This window comes from Patagioenas fasciata, chromosome 23 (genome assembly GCF_037038585.1).
Source record: "Patagioenas fasciata isolate bPatFas1 chromosome 23, bPatFas1.hap1, whole genome shotgun sequence".
Classification (NCBI taxonomy): domain Eukaryota; kingdom Metazoa; phylum Chordata; class Aves; order Columbiformes; family Columbidae; genus Patagioenas; species Patagioenas fasciata.
In genome coordinates this window covers 4,048,857-4,068,234 of record NC_092542.1, presented here as the reverse complement: position 1 = coordinate 4,068,234, position 19,378 = coordinate 4,048,857, and the positions used below count along the sequence as shown (strand labels likewise).

The window sequence follows — 19,378 nt, the reverse complement described above, 5'->3', positions numbered from 1 at the left end:
TCAAGATCTCCTCTTTATGGAGGTTTTTTTATTATTATTATTTCACTATTTTTCAACTCTCACAGCAGGACCGGCTTTAAAAAGCTGCTTTGTACAGCCCAAATTGGACCAATTCCATCCTTATCAAAAACCCTACTTCCTAGTTACTAGGTCAGCACCGCAGCTGGTGTAACCACGCATCGCCCTCCTCCACAATCCAGGCCAAGTCAGCAGAGCGTTTTGCAGCTCAGGTGCCAGCTCAGGATATCATCCAGTTTCTATAGACAGCAAAATGTCCAGTGCGCTCATCCAGGAGTGAGCTGAGCACTGAGCCCCTCGCTCCTTCACACACCCAGAGCAGAGGGCAGGGTGACTGTCCCCTCGTCACATATTAGTTGGATGCACAGCTGTCCCAGTTCCACCAGTTAGCTACAGGTGCCCTCTGCCTCGTGCTGGGCACAGCTGTGACAAACAGCACCTTTGGGTGCTAGCACAGAAGGAAAAGCCTGTATAGCCTATAAAACCAGTGAGCAGTTAATTCCCGGTCTCAGGGAACTGGTTTAAAGGGACAATGTGGCATTGAGCAAAAGTGAGACAACTTTTCTGAGCTAGATCAGTTAACCATGAGGTCTTTGCTCTCCTGTCAGTGCCAAGGAGCCCAAATGGATGAGAATGCTGTTTTCAAACATAGGAAAATTCAGTTTGCTGCTAACAGGAGGGGACAAGGACTGGGCAACCCCACTGACACAGAGCATGCTTGGAAAATCACCTCTGGGCTTCACCCCCCAGCATCCCCCTCTTGTCACTCAGACCTCCCGAGTCAACAACCGCTTTGTTTCTTTTGTGGAAATCTTGCAGCTGAACGCTGCTCCTCACCACCAGACACAGAGCGAAGGTCTTGCCATGGAACAGCCCCACGCTGCGAGAGATATAATTACATTTCTGGCTCTATTACTCTCTTCCCTCACCTATAATACATATCCAGTGAAGAGAGGCAAGCAGCTCCTCATTTAGAGAGGCTGGGAAGGTGCTTTCATGTCACTGCCAGAGCAAGCTAAAAATAACACAAAGGAACAAAGTCTCTTAAATAAACTATGAAATTCCAAAGATTATCTTAAAAAAAAACCCCTACACCCCAAACTCCAGCGTGTCACAGTGCAGAGGAAAACCAAGATGGGAAATGTTTGTACTGTCCTGCAGCCTGGCCCATGCAAGTGCTTCCAGCTCATATCCTGTGCCACCCCACAGCTAATGGACAAATCACTCAACCCCCAGCCTCAAGAACCCTGAGTTAGCTCAATTAGCAAAATAACTGCCTTCAATAAAACAGTGAAAATTCTTTCTGAAGTCTCAGCTAGTTTCTGTGTTGTGTCCCAGCCTCACCTGGCTGCCCCAGTCAAACCGAACTCCAGTGTCAGCAGCAGAGCTGAAATACAGCCAGTCTGGGGGGAGGGAGCCACAGGAACCCTGCACCGGCAGCTTGGGAGCGTTTCCCACCCCTTGTAGGAGGAACAGAAAGACAAGAGGATGCCCAGCAAGTGTGGCTCATCCTGTAGGGCAGGCAGGGATGCCACTTCAGACAGCAGAGGCTCATTAAATGATGTAAACACACTGTCTCAGAGGACAGATTTATTCTTAATGGGAAAAGCAAGGAAAACCCTTGCCTTCTCATTTCACACGGATGATGATTTGAATGAATTTTATATTGGCTCGAAGTAATATTTCAACGGGAGATGACTGCCAGCAGAGGGGGTCATGGGTCCTCTATTTGCCCTGCTGAGAAGAAAGGGCTCTGGTGAAAGATAGGGAGCTGGCAGCAACTTCTGGTCCAGGCCCAGGAAGAGCAGGCAGCATCTCAGCTCCAGCAGAGCAAGGACAAGACACCTCTGTTCCCAGAGCTGCCCAGGGAACAGTGCACTGTGATGAGGTGGAGAAGAGGGTCTGGACAGAGCCTCACACAGGCTCTGCCATCTGCAAGCACTGACCTTTCCTTGGAAGCAACCAGAGCTCTTCACCCCACCTTTGGTGCACAGCAGCATTGCTACTACTCACTAGAGACTGGGGTCAAAGGGGCTGATCTTTGCCCCAGCCTTCCTTCAGCAGAGCAGAGCTCCATGCAGCTTCTTGGCAAAAAGCAGTCATTACTGCATTAATTATTTGCTGTCAAACATTATCAAATTTGCAGCCTGACAGTGGGGTTGAGTACAGAGCCAGCAGCGCATCTTCTAAGGCAGGAGCACTATCCCCATCTGGAGTCTTATTCTTCCCGTCCCCATCACTGCTCAGCTCCCTGGTCCTGCAGCCACAAACACCAGGGTCTGCGCAGGGATTTCCACCCCCAAACATTAGGTGATCAGAGGGCACCGCAGGAACAAGCCAAACAGGGTTCCCCAGGTTAATAGGAAATCTGTCACTTGAAATGTCACCAGTGATGTTGCAATGATTAAATCCCAGTCTGAAGTCCCTAGCCCCTTTCTTATTGATTAAATCAAGTGCTTTATATTGACAGGGTTTCTGTAAAACGTGCCAAGGCACAGAGCAATCAATTCATTATTAGACTAGCCAGGCCACAGAGGTAAATTCAAAAGGTTTTCTGATAAAAAACAAGAAAACTGGTCCTTTTCCAGCCATAATTCAACTCGCTGGAGCAAGAGAGGCAAAAGCCTCTTCCCAAGCAGCAGCACCCCAGGAGCCCACAGCCTTGTTGGAGGAGTCCGACATCAGCTTGAAGAAGGGGCCGGGCCGGGCCGAGGCTGCCGTGGCATCACAAAACACACGTAGCAAACCCAGGCTGACTTGGTCCTGGGGTAATTTGGCAGTGCTGGAAAGCTCCCTATTGATAAAGGGGGAACACACTGAGACAAAACAAGACAGCTCTACAACTTGACAGCCTAAGCCAACTAAATATCCATTTTCCTTAGACACCTCATTTTTTTAATAGTCAGCTGCAGATAACCAATGGTGCAATTATGGGATGTTCTAAGCCCCTACATCTACTACCAGAGCTCGTGGGTGTCCAAAGCCCTACTATTGTCATCTCTGTGCCTTCCCCATCTCCTCTAGAAGTGCGATCATCCAAAATGAAGTGGGCATTTTTGGTGTGTGGGGCTGGACTAACTAGCCCAGCATTTCTCCTGCTAAATAGAGCAGCAAAGCTAAACCTACCAAGAGAAAAAAAATAAGAGGGACGGCAACATCTCTCTTGAGTCAGGCTTAAAAAATATGGGGGGAAACAGCTACACGGCTGTACAAAGTATCAAACTGCAGTCCTCCCGCTCACCTTTTTTTTAAAAAAAAAGAAAAAAGAAACAAGCTAGTGTTATCCAACACACCGTGATAGCAAAATCAATTCCTTTGCACCAAATTACCTCTATTTAAATAGATTTATTTTACGCCGATTGCCAGAGAAATGCATCTTCTATTGGCAGTAAAGCAAGGCTCTTTGCTCCTTTTAAAAGGAAAGGAAGCTTTTCACAATGTGTTACCAGCAGGGAAGGTGTTGAGGGGCTCTGTTTTCTACTTAGTGCTCTCAGTAATGTGACTGCTTATGCAGCTTCAAAAGGAGCAGGAGTTTGTACAGTTAAGAGGTACAAGGAGCTTTGCAACATCAAACAGCCACCCCAGCCAGCAGAGCCTACTGAATTGAGCAAAGGTTGCTTTCCCGACCTGCCTGGGAACACCGAGATTCAGGGAAAACGAGCCTAAAGCAAGTGTTCACCTGCAGCACCGTCAGGGATTTTGAGCCCTGCATCCCCTGGCTGTCAGAGGGACACAAGCTGCTATGTCTGTGTTAGTCATGGTGACGCTCACCTTATGGGGACAGAGGAAGGAGATTAAGCCTTCAAACTTATCCAGCTCCCCTGGCAGTGGTCCCCTCACCCCTTCCCCACTCTCCCAGTCACAGGAGGGTGCAAGAGATGCTGCTCAGCAGGGACACTGCCACACAGCCTCCGGAGCCAGTTTGAGGGATTGTTATGGATCTCTGTACTATTAACTGCTTGTTAATGGGTGGAAGGAGCATTTGCAGGAATAACCTCTATTTGTCATCTTGTGCTCAGCTGAAGGCAGGGCCAGGAGTGCTCAGCAGGGCTCCAGAGCCTTTCTTCTAGCAGATTCTAGCCAGGCAAGGCTTAAACTCCTCTACTGAACAGCTAGCGATGGTCTGACACCCCTCCCCAGGGCACAAGGAGGTGCATGGGACAGCCAGCTCAGCCTGTCGCGTTCCTCAGCACAGCCACTCTGCTCTGGGACAGGTGGTGATGAAGACACTCAGCAATGCAGCCTGGCATCCGCAGGACAGCAGGGAGAGAAGCAGAGGAGCCATTGACCTTGAAGGGGGAGGACAAGCCAAAATTTAACTGGGCTCTTCCCTAGAGCCTGCCAGAAGCATGGAAGAAACGTGCAGATGATCCATTTCCTCTTGCAGGATGCACACCACTGTTTTTCCCAATTTATCTCCAATTAAACACTGACATAGAGGAATTGGAGAGCATAATTAAGAAAAATGCTAGGACACCAATTCAGTTAGGGCCAAGTCAAGAGTACTTAAGTATCCAGAAATAAACATGCCTGACATCTGGTTTGAAAATTACACTTTCCAAGCCATTATTCACAAAAACAGAGCCACCTGCCCCTCATGGAGTAGAACCCCATAACATCTATAAGGCACTTCGCTGATGTTAATAAATCGGATGAGATGGACTGAGCAGAGAAGACAGGCAGGCAAGGGAGCACAGTTTGACCATGGTCACTGTCAGTGCTACTAACAGCATCCAGGACTTTTTAGCAGGCCTATGTGGGTACCGGCCTGGCCAGGTCAAGCTTACATCACCAGGATAGTGAGGCAGATCTAAGAAAGCTTCTTCCCCATCCTGTGAAACAACAACTTCTAAAACATGGGCTGAGAAGGGTGGGAAAATACTCTGTCAGGTTCTGTTTGGCCCTGGAGAGCTCTGTCGTTGTCTTTCAGGCTCTGTCAAGCCCTGTCGGGCTTTGTGGTGCTTTGTTGGGCCATGTCGAGCTATGTCGGGTCCTGTTTGGTGTGTTGGGCTCTGGTGAGCCCTGTCCAGCTCTGTCGGGCTCTGGTGAGCCCTGTCTGGCTCTGTCAGAATAACATCTCAGAAAAAAAGCCAACCAGGTCTGCCCCGTCCAGCTCTCACACCTGCCAGGGAACTTCACTGGGAGCAGCAGGCAATAACTCAGCCCAGCAAATAGGAGCAATCTCATACTGCTGATCTCAGGCTGGGCAAAGCAGAAAATCAATGAGGTGCTTTGGATTTGTGTCAGAATCAGGGAAAGCGTCTAAGACAAACCCAGTGGATTTTTTTGCTGTTTGCTCTCATCGAGTTGAGAGTATACTCAGTTTATATTCTACCAAGAAATGAGCCTGAAGATTGAAATACCCTTCTGTATCCTCTGGATTCCTCCTCGTGCTCTTTCTAGTGGCTCTTTGGCCTTTTCTGAACTTCCTTAACAAGTCTTCTCTCCAGCACAGAAGAGCTGCTCTTCAGCTTGATAATACAGGGGCAATGTGCAGCGCCCATGGGTATCTCACCGAGCAGCTGAGAAATAGTGCAGAGTGCTCAATTGGCAGATATAGAGCTAAACCCAGACAGAAAATTGGTTTTCCATAATATTGTGTGTTCTGCAAAAGGAAAGAGAAAGAGGCTGGACAGGGCTCAGATCGCACACAATGATCTCAGTAGCCAGGCAAAGGTACAAGCGCAACAACCTGTTTGCAAGGAGCTGATCCGTGAGCCCTACAGCAGCCAGTGAGGCCTAATCCAGGCACCACAGGAGCCTGGAACCTTGCTGTGATAGCTGGAGCAGAGCACTGCTCTGTTTACTCCAGCGCCGACACGGGACGAAAACAAGAGCAAGAACAAGAAAAGAGCTAGAAATAGGCAACCTAGGGACAGGCCCTCACCAAGGAGCATTTCCTCCCAACCTCATTAAAACAGAAGGCTGATTTATAACCCAAACAGTGTATTCTTTCCAACAATTTTATTTTACAGCCCTTGCTCTGAAGACTCCAACCGCACATGCACACCCACGGCCACACACCGTAAGGGACACTATACACCGCTGAACTGCCACAATAAATTTCAGTAGCAAGTTGCACAAGGTAATTTGTCCTTTGACATTGACTCAAAAGGTGAAGGAGCAAGGGAAGAGAAAAGGTATTTTCTTTTTGTCACAATTGAATCAGCAACAGCAGCTGTGGGATTATAGAGCCTGGTTCCCTTCCCGAATACTGGGTCAGGTCCCTCGGTCCTGCAAGTGAACAGTTGAACCGTGGGTCTGACAATTAACATGCAAGACAGGAGAGAACCAGGGCTCATTTTCAACTTGTCAGGGCCCACAAAATAAATTACAGAATAAAATCCCAGAATGACAGAATAATGAGCAATTCATTTGAAATGTAAAATAAATAGGTAAATCTCTAGTGAGCTGGCAGAATAAATGGGATTCTGCTGACATTTGGCGATTAAATTAAACTGTGTAATGACCTCATGAATAATGGGCTACAGGATTGAATTTGGAGGGCAATATTTTCTTAAATCGGGGGCAGAGGGACCACATATCCAGTGAGAGGCAAGCTACACTTTTTGCAGTGTTTTCAAGGCTCTGCACAAACTCCCCACTGCTGAGGAGCTGCACAGCCCTGAGGACACGAACCTCCTCTGCAAAGCCCCGTTATCCCCCAGACCCTTAGGAAAGGTCTTCAGCAGCAAGAGGATCCCCAGCCCCACACAGCTGGTAGCTGTGGCCTCCCATGTCACTCCACGCCAAACGCAGGGCCAGGTTTCCCAGCTTCCCCCTCCTTGCTCTCAGCGGCTGGTGTTACGTTGGTATTATTAATGGATTATGTTATCAGGGCTTCTAGGATAATGACAGCTGCTGTTTCTTGACCTGCAGTTCTCAGCTTGTTCTTTTGCTTATCAGCTGCAGCCAGCGCTGTCGCTGACCCCTGCTGTTATTAAGAGCGAGATCCACCCGTGTCCCAAGCCGCTGGCCCCAGTCTGCTGCTGGGCAGTCTCTTCCCCAAAGAGCAGGATCCCTGAGGATTCAGGGCCAATCTTTCCCTTCCCAGCCAAAGAACTTGGCAGCCTGGGGAAGCAGTTGATTCAGGGAGTTCATTTCCTTATTCCCTTTAACTTAGTCATTGACAAGACGTGAAAAGTGACATTTCATCTTGGCTCGAGTCCAGAAAATCCTACATTGTATCAAACAGAACAAACACAAAGACTTTGTTTCAAAACATACTTAAACATTTCAGAAAAACACAAATATTGAAACTTCAAATATTTATCTTCTTACCTCACTTCACCCTCCAGTCACCAACTTTGACTCGAAACTTCATTTCGCAGCTCTGCTTGGAAAAGGTTTTCTCCTCCCTGCTCACACTTAGTAGCATCGACCCCTCAGGTTATGCAGACAGACAGACAGACGGCTCGCGCCCTGTGAACTGTCAGAGGTCAGGCAAGCCAAGGTAGGCTCTGCTGTCCCACTGGGGAAGGGAGATGTGGTGCAACCGAGACCAGGCTGCGAATCTTCAGTCTTTGTAATTATTTGTGCAGATATCTGCTGTGAAATGAAGTTCTCCCTGACTTTGTACAGCCTGCCTGGACCTGCATCACCTCGAGTCCCAATGCAGCCAGACAGCTGAGGCTGTGTTTAGGGTTAGCAACACTCAGATATGCAATACTGAGGGACAGAGGCCATTCCAAGCTGGGAAAGGAGAATAATTAACTCCATTAAGACAACATGCAGTATGGTAAGCATTGCCATTGCAATAAAGTCTGCAGCACGAAACAGATGATTTGGTTAAGAACTGTTCCCTTTGCTAACGCAGAACAAACTTGCTGGTCTAATAATTCCCCCCTCCCGCAAATCAAAGCTAGGCAGAAATGTTGCCACAGGCCAATAGATTGAGAGCTGGGAAATAAATCAAGATCTACACAGATATAAAACCTAATAATTCTATTAAGACCAAGTTAAGACAATTAAATACTGGTGAGACATCAAAAAGCTAAGTAGCCTGGAGAAGTTGATTTTATAAATGAACCAATTCATTTAAATCTATGCCTCATAAATTGCATTACATTCCTGCTGCACATCTTAAGCCCGAAACATCTCCTGTCGAGAGTCCCACAGCCCCATGCCCCACTAAGGGCATCACCTGGGAGCAGTAATGGAGAGAACTCTTCACCTTGTATCAGTAAGGAGATCTGTGCATACATTGCTAGGGAAGTTTGTAAAGACACAGATAATTCAGTATTTCCAATTCTCCTTCAGAATCAGAAGGAATTTCAGTGTCAAAATACTTTGCTGGCCTCTATTACCATTCTCCGTGCATCCCTCCTCTTGACCTTAGCCACTCTGTGCCTCAAAGCTCCACTCTATAAACTGGAGACTTATATTACTCCACAGAAAAGTGATGAGAAAGGCAGGTAATTAAGGCTTGTAAAGGCTCTGGGACTTGGACATGGAAGATGCTATGCAGAGGCAAAGACTGTCAGGAGAAATACTGAGTTTGGTTACAGCAAGCATCAGTCCTGGGGGCACGCATGCCCCATTTGCCTTAAATATCAGCAGATGCCTGATCCTGCCCTGGAAAACAACCATTTAGATGGAGTTTACATAAACATCCAAGCAATGTATCTTGTCCCACAGGGCCACAGACACACCACTAGTGACACCAGGGTAAGTGCTTGCAAGATCTCTTCCTCCTGCAACCCGAATGCCTTCAGAATAACCAGCAAAGGCAGCTGCAGTAGCCCCGAGCACCCTGCGAAGCAAAGGGCATTCCTCTCTCCCACCACACCAGCACCAGAGCTCTCCAGCAGAAAAGTAACTAACGTGAGCAGCACCAGTCAAAGAAGCTGAAGAGGATTTAACTACACAGCTCTGTACAAAGCAAAATCCCCGCAACACACTTGTCATAAAGCCTGAAACAGCCACGCAGCTGATCCCTGGGCATCTTCTGCTCACTTCGGGTAATGCTACAACTGTTGCCTTGCTGGTCTCTCAGTAAAGCCATTCCAAGCTAAATCCCAGCCACAGTGCATTGGAAAATAAAACAATAAAAACCTCATATGGCTAAATTCCTGTACATCATCTCCTGATGCTTCTACTGGGAGACCAGCAAGTTTCTGCTGACCCAGTTTGTTCTAATTCACAACAGTTCAGGAAAATAGGACAAGTGACACAAATGAACAATGTGACACTACCTCTCTCCCTCTCTGCTTCCCTCCCACTGCTCTTTCTTCAGCCTCCTTCTCCCTGCCTGACTGGTCACATCCTCCTCCTCCTCCTCCTCCACTCTTTGCAGGTCTGTAGGTTTATTTGCACAGCCTCAGAGATTAAGAGCCCTGACAAAGAACATCTGTCATCATGATGAGAAAAAGAAAACCTTTATCTGACCAGCAGAATAAAACAGATGAAAAGCATTACCATCAGGAAACATTTGGGCTCAGCTCTATACCTTTCTGGAAGGCAATTCCAGGGGCAAATCTAGGGTTTCCCTGTGCATCCTTCCCAGAACCCCCACCATCTGTGCAGAACCTACAAACCACAGTCAAGGGGTAGATAAAGATACCCTGGGATTTCTAGCACATGCTGGATTCGCTGGGGTTGCAGATCCCACCAGAGATGCAGAGCTTGTAAGACAGCCATAGCCCTGGCAAATGCCCAAGGACAGAGTCCTCCACGTTCCCTAAGGTTAAGAGCAGGCAATGCTTTCGGAAGCCTTTCTGCTAAAATGTCAGCAAATTCTGCATCGCTAGCAGCCTCAACAACGGATAATAACCCTAATAAAATAAAGAGGCTAATGCATCTGAACCAACATCTAGTAAAAAAAATTAATTGGAAATGTTGTCTGTAATTTAAATGCCAAAGGGTAAATCGCTCCTGTGCTTCCTGCTGTTCACCGAAGTTTTGGTGGCTGAGGAAGGGAGACAAGGAAATGTCAAGGAGGCACTTGGTGTTTCACCTCCCCGCACTTGCTGATCCCCGCCCTGGCAATCCTGTTTGAGTCCGCATTCCCACAAACTCGGCCAAAAGCTTTTTCCACAGGGTGACCAGAGTGCTGGGAAGGACAGAACCGGGCAGCACACGGTTTGCAGCACTCCGGCTCCCAGGACCGCGTGTGCTGGCTGCAGAGCCGGCTCTGCAGGGACACACAGCAGCCGGTGCCCCAGCCAAGTCCTTCCCCAGGGACCCATGTTCTGCGTTCACACAAACATGCTGGAGCCAGCAAAGTTCAGGGCTGGGGCAGCTCCGCTAATACAACCGTGTTCTGCTCCTTAGTGAAGGTAAATCAAAACATTAAGGTCCCCTTGAAGAAATGTCACAGCCTGAGTGGTTTTTCTTCACTTGCCTGTGAGCTATCGGTTGTTCAGACAGACATGCAGCTTCATTTGTTTACAGTGGTACAACTGGTGGCATATTTCTTTTGTATTGATGATTTAAACCTCTTATTTCTTGAGCTTGCTTCTTTTGTGTGAAGAAAATGACACTTGCTACCTCAATATACAGAATGAATTCAATTTTGTGATCGCACAGACGCACATTCCTCCTCCCCACACACCACTGTAACGCTCCCACGCAGCAACAGCTGAATAAGAGCCTTTTGTTCCCATACACAAACTTCACGAAGGGTTTATACACCGGGCTCCAGCTCAGAAAGCACCTGAACCATGTGCCCGAGGGTATGTTTTGGAAGAAACGTGGCATTGAGATGAACACCAGTGGAAATGCTGGTTGCACAATTACCAAGGTCACAGCTCTGCGTTTGTTTTCACAACGATGGACTCGCGTTTGTGCTGGTGGAGGGCAACAGGGCTGAATTGCCCGTTAAAAGTGAATAACTTTTCAAATGCTCTGGTGAATGATCAAATGTATTTCAACTTAGAAATGAGCTTAAATTGCACCAGTTTGGAACAGCTCCCACTCAATCTACTGGAGATAAATGTTTTGATTAAACTGAAGGTTTAGGTGATTATTTTCAGGGTGGAAGGGATTTATTTTTTAGATTCAGTCCTAGAAAACCCAAGTTTCAAAACCAAAAAAAAATTATTCAGCTCCCATTTGGAAGAAAATCACTTAAAATACATATCTCTGTGTTTCCCATTACATTCTATTCCCTGCTTTTGACATACCTGAATCCGAACAGCTTGCTGGCATTGCTCACATTCACCAACATGATGCCTGGAAAGCCTTGGGCTCTATTTGAAAGGTTTTGCCAGGGTAAGTGAATAGGTTACAGCTGGGATCTCAGCTGCAGAGGTGCAGCACTGCAAGTCCAAGGGGCTCCAGCAGGGCAGCAAGAGAGACCACACACAGATACAGCTGAGCCTCCTCGCAGTAACGCTCAATGTTTGCATTCAGACCAGGAATGAAAACGGACTCTTTAAATCACATCTGGGCTTGGAGGGGAGGGAAGAAGATTTTCTCCCCTTCAAGTCATTCTGAGCGATTGCCAAGAGTCAGCATTGCTGGGGGAAAGCCACAGAACAAGCTTCCCTGTCTCTACCTGCTACCTGCAAGGAAGGGCCAAAAGCATTTTGATTGTACAGAGCACTTGCAAAGCTCAAAGCACTGTTATTCCCTGTAATTAAAGAGTCCCATTCAGCCCACAAGGACGTTCTCTTGTGTGCTTCTAACCACTGAAAGTATGTTTTTAGGTGTCTCTTACCTTACTAGGCAAGGACCCTTTGAAAGCTGTTATTTGCTAGCTTCTCAATTAGGACATCATTCCCTTTCAAAGCCTTGCTAGAGCCTCCTGGAGCAAAGCAAAGCCCAGTCCAAACAGAATATTATGATCTACCAAACAACCTTTCCAGCTATTATAATGCAAGTTTACATTCTGCACCTTCAGCAGAAATGCGCTTGCTGTGAAGGTTACGGTTATTAAAATACACATACACTGTCTATTTAGAGCTCTGAAAGCTACAGCCTTGACAACTCACATGCAGTCAGATTCTTATCTCTGCTACACCAGTGCTGTGCTGGTGCCTCCCTAAATTTTGGTGGAAAGCTTCCCAGGTTTGCTCTGGTGTAATGAAGATTGGTCCCTGGTCGTGAAGGGACACGGAATAGAAACAGGTATTTTATTTATAAAGCCTCCCACTCTCCTCCTCCCTGCAAATCACATACCCTGCCAAGTCACTGCACACTGAAAATGGAATTAAAGTACAATAAATTATCATGAGAAAAAAAAAGTGCTGAAACCTCAACCCTCATAACATTTCCACAGATGAAGACAATTGACTACAGGAGATCCAATTAGGAAGAAAGAGAGAAAGGCTCAGAAGAATGGCAGCACTTGGGGAAGTGAAGTGGCCTTCTAAAGGGCTCCTGTTTGCCCATGGGGAGCAGTACCAGCAGGAGCTGAAGCCTAACGCGGGTTGTTCCAGCAGCACAAGCCTGGAGACCCCCCGAGCACATGGGGAGTTGACTTCCCTGGGTGCAGGATGAGGCCACTCCAGGTCAGGGCTCTGGGCCAAGACTCAGAACAGCTCATTCCTGGCTCGCCCATCAATCCTCAGGACAGGCTCAAGACAGATGAAGGGCAAAAACCTTCTCACGGCACCTCCTTACCATGACAAATACCACACAACACTACCCTGGCAAATTAACAAAGCAGGGTCGGCCCGGCTTCTCCCTTCCCCTGCACAATGAGGTTTATACCTCTGTCCCCAGCCAGTCGCATCCACTTTGGGTGTAATCCTTCAAACCAACTGCATCCTTCCCCTTCACAAGGGCAGTGGGCGGCACAGGGGAGCTCTGATCTCAGCCAGTCCGGAGGGGTTTCCAGCACAGGTGATAAATAACACTGTAGTCACAAAGCATATTCCTCCAGCAGCAGATGAAACCCCACGTTAAACAGCGTCTTGCAGATCCCACTTGCCCAGAACCACACCAAGGGAATGTGAGTGCCCTTGAGAAGCCTGTGATCCATGTTGCACATAGATCGCTCTGGAAGGCTATTTCTCACCCGGGATAAATAGCCCTCTGCTCAGCAGGGCATCACAGTGTTTACAGATAGGTTTTTTTTCTCCTAAAGAACATCTACTCCATAAAACAACAATTAGTTGCGCTCTGAATTTATGAGCGTAATTTGCAATGCTGTTAAAGCTCTGCCGTGGCTTTCAGGCAACGATAATTGTTTGCATTGCTAGGAAGGAGTCAGAACAAGGCATGCTTTTGGCTTTTTAGGGAGTTACTGGGAAAAGGAGAAAACTTCCAACACCTTCACATGGTACCATTATTGCCTGAAATGATGCAGTGACCATCCCAAAAACATTTTATTTGATCTCCAACGCAGAGTGATGGGAAGGATTTTGTTGTGGGTTTTGGCTGCTGCGTTAGTCAGCCGGGGTAACGTCAGCAAGAACTACACAAGGCACCAAGGACCAAGCGAAGGTGAAAGCAAAATATTTCAGAGGAGCAATAGTAATTAAAAGACTTCACATCATTTAGAAATGAAGGAAAAATATTAGGAGTGGTGTCTCCCCCACCAAGCTCCTTTCGCAAGTAAAAGTCACCAGAGTCTGATAAGAAATTATTAGCTTAGAAACGTCGATGTCTCCAGGGGAAACGCAGGTATTAAAAGAGATGAGCCTTGATGGAGTCAATGGCGTTTTCACACAGCCAAGATCCCTAATGAAAGTGAACTCATTTACATATCCAAGCACTCAGCACCAGCCGGTGCCAAGGAACCAGCAGCCTCCTGCAAGAGGTAAAAAGGGCAGAAGCACCAAGTTTCCTTGGCATTTTTCCCTCTCTCTGCCAGGTCTCCCAGCAGCGATCCACTCTGCCCATGGCCTGACCCGGTGCAGGGGGCCGCACGGTGTCCAAGGCCAGCTCTGGGTACCAGCAGGTCTGCTGGAGCACGGGCAGATGGAGGAGGCAGTTTTAATGTTAGCTGGAGAGCTTGCGAGGCCAACACGTGGTTTTCAAAAGGAAGGGAAAAAAGGCTTTTTTAATTCATAGCTGCAAGGTATTTACCTTCATGTTAAATGACAATTTCTTGCAAAACAATATTGCAAAAACTCCCTGGAGGCATTAATCAGAGGTTGTATCTCCCACTCTCACTAAGCATGGAGAGCGACGGGTATCTACAGATAGCACTATGGGGCAGGGGTTTTCACTCACTGGCTGCCAGCAGCAAAAACATCGAACTCCCATTTGGGTTCTTAAATTGGGAGCCTCAGTGACTTTGTGGGTTTTTTTTTGTATTCTTCATATTATTTGCTTGTTTGTTTTGGGTTGTGTAGTTGTTTTTCTTTTCCCTCCCCCATTCAAAGTACCAGGTGAGCAAGGCGGCATGGTGAACAGCAGCATACGGGAGCTGAAGCCCCCGCCAGCCCTCCTGCCTGCCAGCATTCACACGAACAGATGGTCCCTCCAGGTCATGGCTCCTCCAGCCTCATGCAGCCAGAGCCAAGAAGGCAGAAATAAATAGCGTGTAGTTTAATGGGGAAAAAAAGAATTCCACACAGAAGAGGCCAAACCAATGAATCAGGGAGCACCACTACAGGCAGCCAGCACCAAGGAGGACCAGGGCTCCTTCCACACCGTGAAGGCAGCATCGTTGCTTCATGCTCATCTTGCTTCTCCAGCGGCAGCAGCACGATGCCTGCGCTGAGTTCTGCATCCCTCCTGGCCCATGCAAGACGCACGGCACTCATGGTGGCTACGCCAGGAAAAGCACGCTGGCTGCAATGCCAGGGACCTCACCCTGAGCTCTTCCCAGCCTTGTCCTCTCCCATCCCTGCCCCGCTTTGGTCTCTACCTCAAGGTGCTGCTCACCTCCCCTGCCACCATCAGCCCGCTTCCCCTCCATTTCCCACTCCTCATTCCACCTTCTCTCCCCAAACTCCTCTGAAGATGTGCTGCCATATGTTTCCTGCAAAATATATACAAACTAAGGTGTATTCCACCACGATGGGGCTTTAAATCCTTATTCCCTTTATTGTATGCATCTTAAGGCATCATTTTTGAATGGGAGAAGCACATCTACAGATTTGTGTGTGTCTTTAAGGTCTAATTTACATAAAAACCAGGAGCAGAGTGTTTCTTAGCCCCAGGGCACAGCAGATACAAGGAGAACACCTAATGAATTAAAAAATGTTTGGATAAAACTTATATAAACTCTTGCATATGCTAATAAGATGAAAGGCTATAATTACGAGCTGAATTGTGTACTGACACAAGTAGCTCTGCGCAATAAATGACAGAATTTCTGTGTCCTTGAATCCAAAATAACATATTGTGAGAAGATGCTTTCCCATAAATCTATGTCTGTAGGTTCTTTTCAACACCTCTGCAGCACAGGCAATGCTAAAGGATGCAATAACAACTTCTCAGTTGGTATAAATTTCATCTTTATAGGGATCACCCCCTGTTTAAGGGCACCTTTCCACTTCCTAAAGAGCACTGATAGAAGGTAATTATAAACCTTATCTCACATGATTTGGATCATCAGCTAGCATTCAGAGGAAAAGTACATCTAAATGAGCTGTGTATGTGCACGGAGGTGGGTTTTCTCACCAAGTTTCAATATACTGATCTTTTCATCCAACATAAATTTTTAATGCAGGAGGAATTTAATTTTGCAATACAAAGCTTGGAAGCAATAGAGTTTGTGTAAACAGCCAGCCACAGGGAAACTGCACTCCGCAAATACGCGCTGCCAACAAAATCCATTTCTACAGTCGTTTAATTCATGAGTTACTGTCCATCGTGCTCAAAACCTAATCCTCCACGGCACTCAGTCTCCCCATCCGTGGCGACGGTTAACAACGCCCAGGGCATTGCTCAGGGTGCTGCCAATTTAGACCATGATTCTGTTCAGCAGTGTCCTGCCTCCATAGCCTCACACTGCGAAACGGGGCTTGCAGAGAGCAGCACATGGATGGGAGGGGAGCCCCTTCCCTCTGCAACCCGGGCGGGCGTCTCTCCCTGCGCTGCAGGTTAGGGACAAAACCCATCTCCCAGAGGAGGAATTCATTAGCGTTCCTCATGCCTCATGCATGAGGCCATCCCCTACAGTATTTACAACCTTTGCGGGTGGGATGAAATGACAGAAAAAGAAGGGAAAAGTCGCAGAGATGAAGCTGACAGCAGCGGTGACAAGGCTGCCCACCGGCGCCTGGGCCAGGCACATCTCACCGCCCGCCTCCGCGTGGTCTCCGGTGCCACGCGACCATCGTCACGCCTTTAATCAATTTGGGGGCGTATTGTTCCCTTACAACTATAACTAGAACTGCGAACTGCAAGGTTATTTGACAATACCAAATCAATCAGCTACCTCAATGTACCACTTGCAGTTCAAAGGTACCAAAAGAAAGTTATTATACAAGAACTATGCGAAGACCGCAGCCTTTCCCAGAGTCCTTTCCCAGCCCCTCTTTGCCACAGCCGTGGAGACAGTCAGCACATTTTTGCAGATCAATACTGCACTTGAATGTGACCACCACTCCAATTATTGCCTCAATTACAGAGGCACAAGTTTGCACACCTACCCCTTTACTGAAAAAACATCATGCATACACTGGCCATTGAAATGATACCTGTGGGAAATCATTAACCTACTAATTTGAAATCAATTTAAAGTCCATTTGCCTAATGACATGAGCACTGTAAATTATCTATAAATTGTTAATTTATGAGAAAATTACATCAGGATTTTTGCTTTATTAATTGGCTTTTCCAGATGCAAGTTATTTCTAAAGCTTCATAATCCATGTCTCTTGGTGAGCAAACATTAAAACCCGCTTAATAAGGTGCCTTTTATGCCAAGAAAAAGAGTAAAATGAGTAAACCCACTCTTGTGAACACTTCAGTGTAAGGGTTTATGCATTCATGCTAGCAATTAGAGGAGGAGAAGTCATGGGGAGAGTGAAAAAGGTCCTTTGAGTGTCTGTTCACGTTCTTGAACAAAATCGGTTCCAACCACATTTGCATTTTCAGAGGCAAAATTCCTCTGAGTGCAGAAACCAACAGCGGCCCGGGTCACCTCTCCCATCATCCTGTGCCTCCTTGGTGAGGACTCAGCCAGGGGCAGACTGAGCCAAGAACGTTTCCTCTCAGCAAATATTTGAGCGATAGACTCGCTGGCCAAAGCATTAGCAGGAAATCATTGTCAGTGTCTGCGTCCAGGGACCAGGCTGTGATATTTTATGTATCCGGAAGTATTAGAGACTGACTTTTCCTAACAACTCCAGTAGATCCCCTTCTAGCGTGGGAACACAGAGTCCTTCAGATTATTTTCTGGTAATACCATGTACTCAGGTCCACAAAAGTTAAGTATCTGGTCAACTAACTCCTCTTTTGGTTTCTCACTCTGGTTGAATCTCTATTCTGGATCCCCAGGTCCTGAATTTCCCCTGTACCCCATGCAGCTGCTTGGGAATTGCTTGCACACTCACCCGCAGCCACTCAAAGAAACCAAGTCCATGCAGTTTCTCTACCCCAGGGTAACCAGGCAACATGACTGTAATTTTCAAATATTGATATCTACCGACAAAAATACAAGTGTGGGGAAATCTGTGTTTGATTGAGCTAAAGAGCAAATACACCTGAGGAAAGAGCAGCTTGCTCCCCAGCAGTCCCTGGGCACAGATTTATTGCAGATGAGTTTCTTGGACCCAGCACTCACCTTTACTGAACAGGCAGAAATAATCTCTAAGAGCATGATGACCTTGATAAGAATTAAGAAGGAAGTGCGATGGTTTCAGCTGCAGTCTGACATCCAGCAAAACCTTTCAGCACCAGATTCTGTAATTTCAGTACAATTTTAAAGGAAAAGACGGCACAGGAGCGAGGTAACGGGAGCTCAGCAGAACCGGCCAGGCAGCAGGGAGAATCCGCAATTTCCACCTGGGGAGAAAGGCAAAGCCACAAGATCTTTCCCAGATCAAGTGTCCCGCAGCAGCTTGCAGATCAGCAGGCCAGGCTGCTCTCAGCTCCCTCTGGAGAAAGGGAGCAGCCCCAACCTGGCGGCAACGCTGCTCGTTCCACCACGGCGTGCACACAAACCAGCTCCACTCCTCCTTTTCTCTTCCTGATTTTAGGACTTGATCCAACAATCCCTCCAAACAACATGAAAGCTCTCGGGAGTGCTTCTGGGCACATAAAGAAGGTTCCTCCATGCACGGACCCACCACCCGTGCACTCAAGCAGCAGCCAGCACACACAGAAAGTTCATTTTATGCCAAAATAGAAAGCTGCAATCTCAAACCTTCCCTCTTCCATTAATGTTCTATTTAAGTCTGTCTTTGAATCCGTCTGGATTACAAACCCACCCCCTCTCAGCAAACTCCCTTCCCAGACAGCCCTCCCCTACTCTTTGCTAAATAGATACTAAATATAAATATATACTGTGGAAAACTTGTTGGGAAAAAGAGGACTGGGATTTTTAAAAGCTTCCTCCTCCATCTACTCCACAAACACCAAAACAGAGCTGCTTTTTTGCTTGCTCTCCTGGCTCCCAATGAAGAGCCCATCCCTCCAGTGCCATCCACCACCGCAGCCCCCTGCTGCTCTTCCCAGTAGATCCCAGCAATGCCTCGGCAGGTCAGGCGATAAACGCAAGCGTGCAGAAGGAAAAGCTGCCGGATGAACGCTGGCCCTATTCCCCGATCTCCTAGTGAAACCAATCCAGTCGGAAGAATCCCTGCCTGCTGATATGCTAATATTTTAAATAAGCTTTAATTGGTTTCCCAACAGTACCCATGTCACTCACGCAGCCCGTGCCAGCCCTCGCGGCTGTCAGCCCCGTTGTGCTGCAGCTGCACCCTGCATCGCCACCCATACAGCCCAAACACACACAGCTTCCCACGGGGCTGCTCTGCTTGCCCCACTTGAGCTCCGAATATATTTATTCTGGTGTGAAATCACAGCACGACCTGCTCTGATCATTTCACAGCTCCCATTTGAAATAAAACTCCCTTAGGGTGGGGAGAACAGATAAGAAAATCCCACAGTCCTGTGCTGGCTGCTCTCAGGACCAGCAGGAGGGGAAGGGTGCGTGGGCGAAGGTGTGCGCAGGAGCTGGGTGAGTCACGCACCATCTCCAGCTCAGCTCTGCAGCTCTCGGGCCAAGAGCCCATCAATATCTCTGCAGTGACAGAGCTGTAGGTAACGTACCTGCACAGGGCTGAGCTTTGTTGCTGCAGCTGCTCAGAATAGCTCGGCTCCTTTCTGTTGAATATGATTCTTCTAATTTTGTTCTGGCATTAAACGAGCATATCATTTGTTCCAGCTCTCTGCTCGGAGAGCTGTGGCTTACAGTCCTCCACGCAAATCACTTGAAGCAGTGGGATGATGTGCCTGGCCCCCAGGAGGGCTTTGTCCTCCCAGTAACCATCATTTTCCTCCACAGCCTCTG

General features: G+C 47.6%; 1 protein-coding gene across 1 annotated transcript in view; it reads right to left on the bottom strand.

Annotated features, from left to right (window-relative positions):
* FBXO6 (F-box protein 6) overlaps positions 1 to 18,173 on the bottom strand; it is a 39,608-nt gene extending 21,435 nt beyond the window's left edge. Inside the window, exon 1 of the mRNA XM_065854965.2 lies at positions 17,648 to 18,173. The gene's annotated coding sequence lies outside the window, so the exon portion shown is untranslated. The remainder of the gene's footprint in view (positions 1 to 17,647) is intronic.
* Positions 18,174 to 19,378: the final 1,205 nt, after the last annotated feature.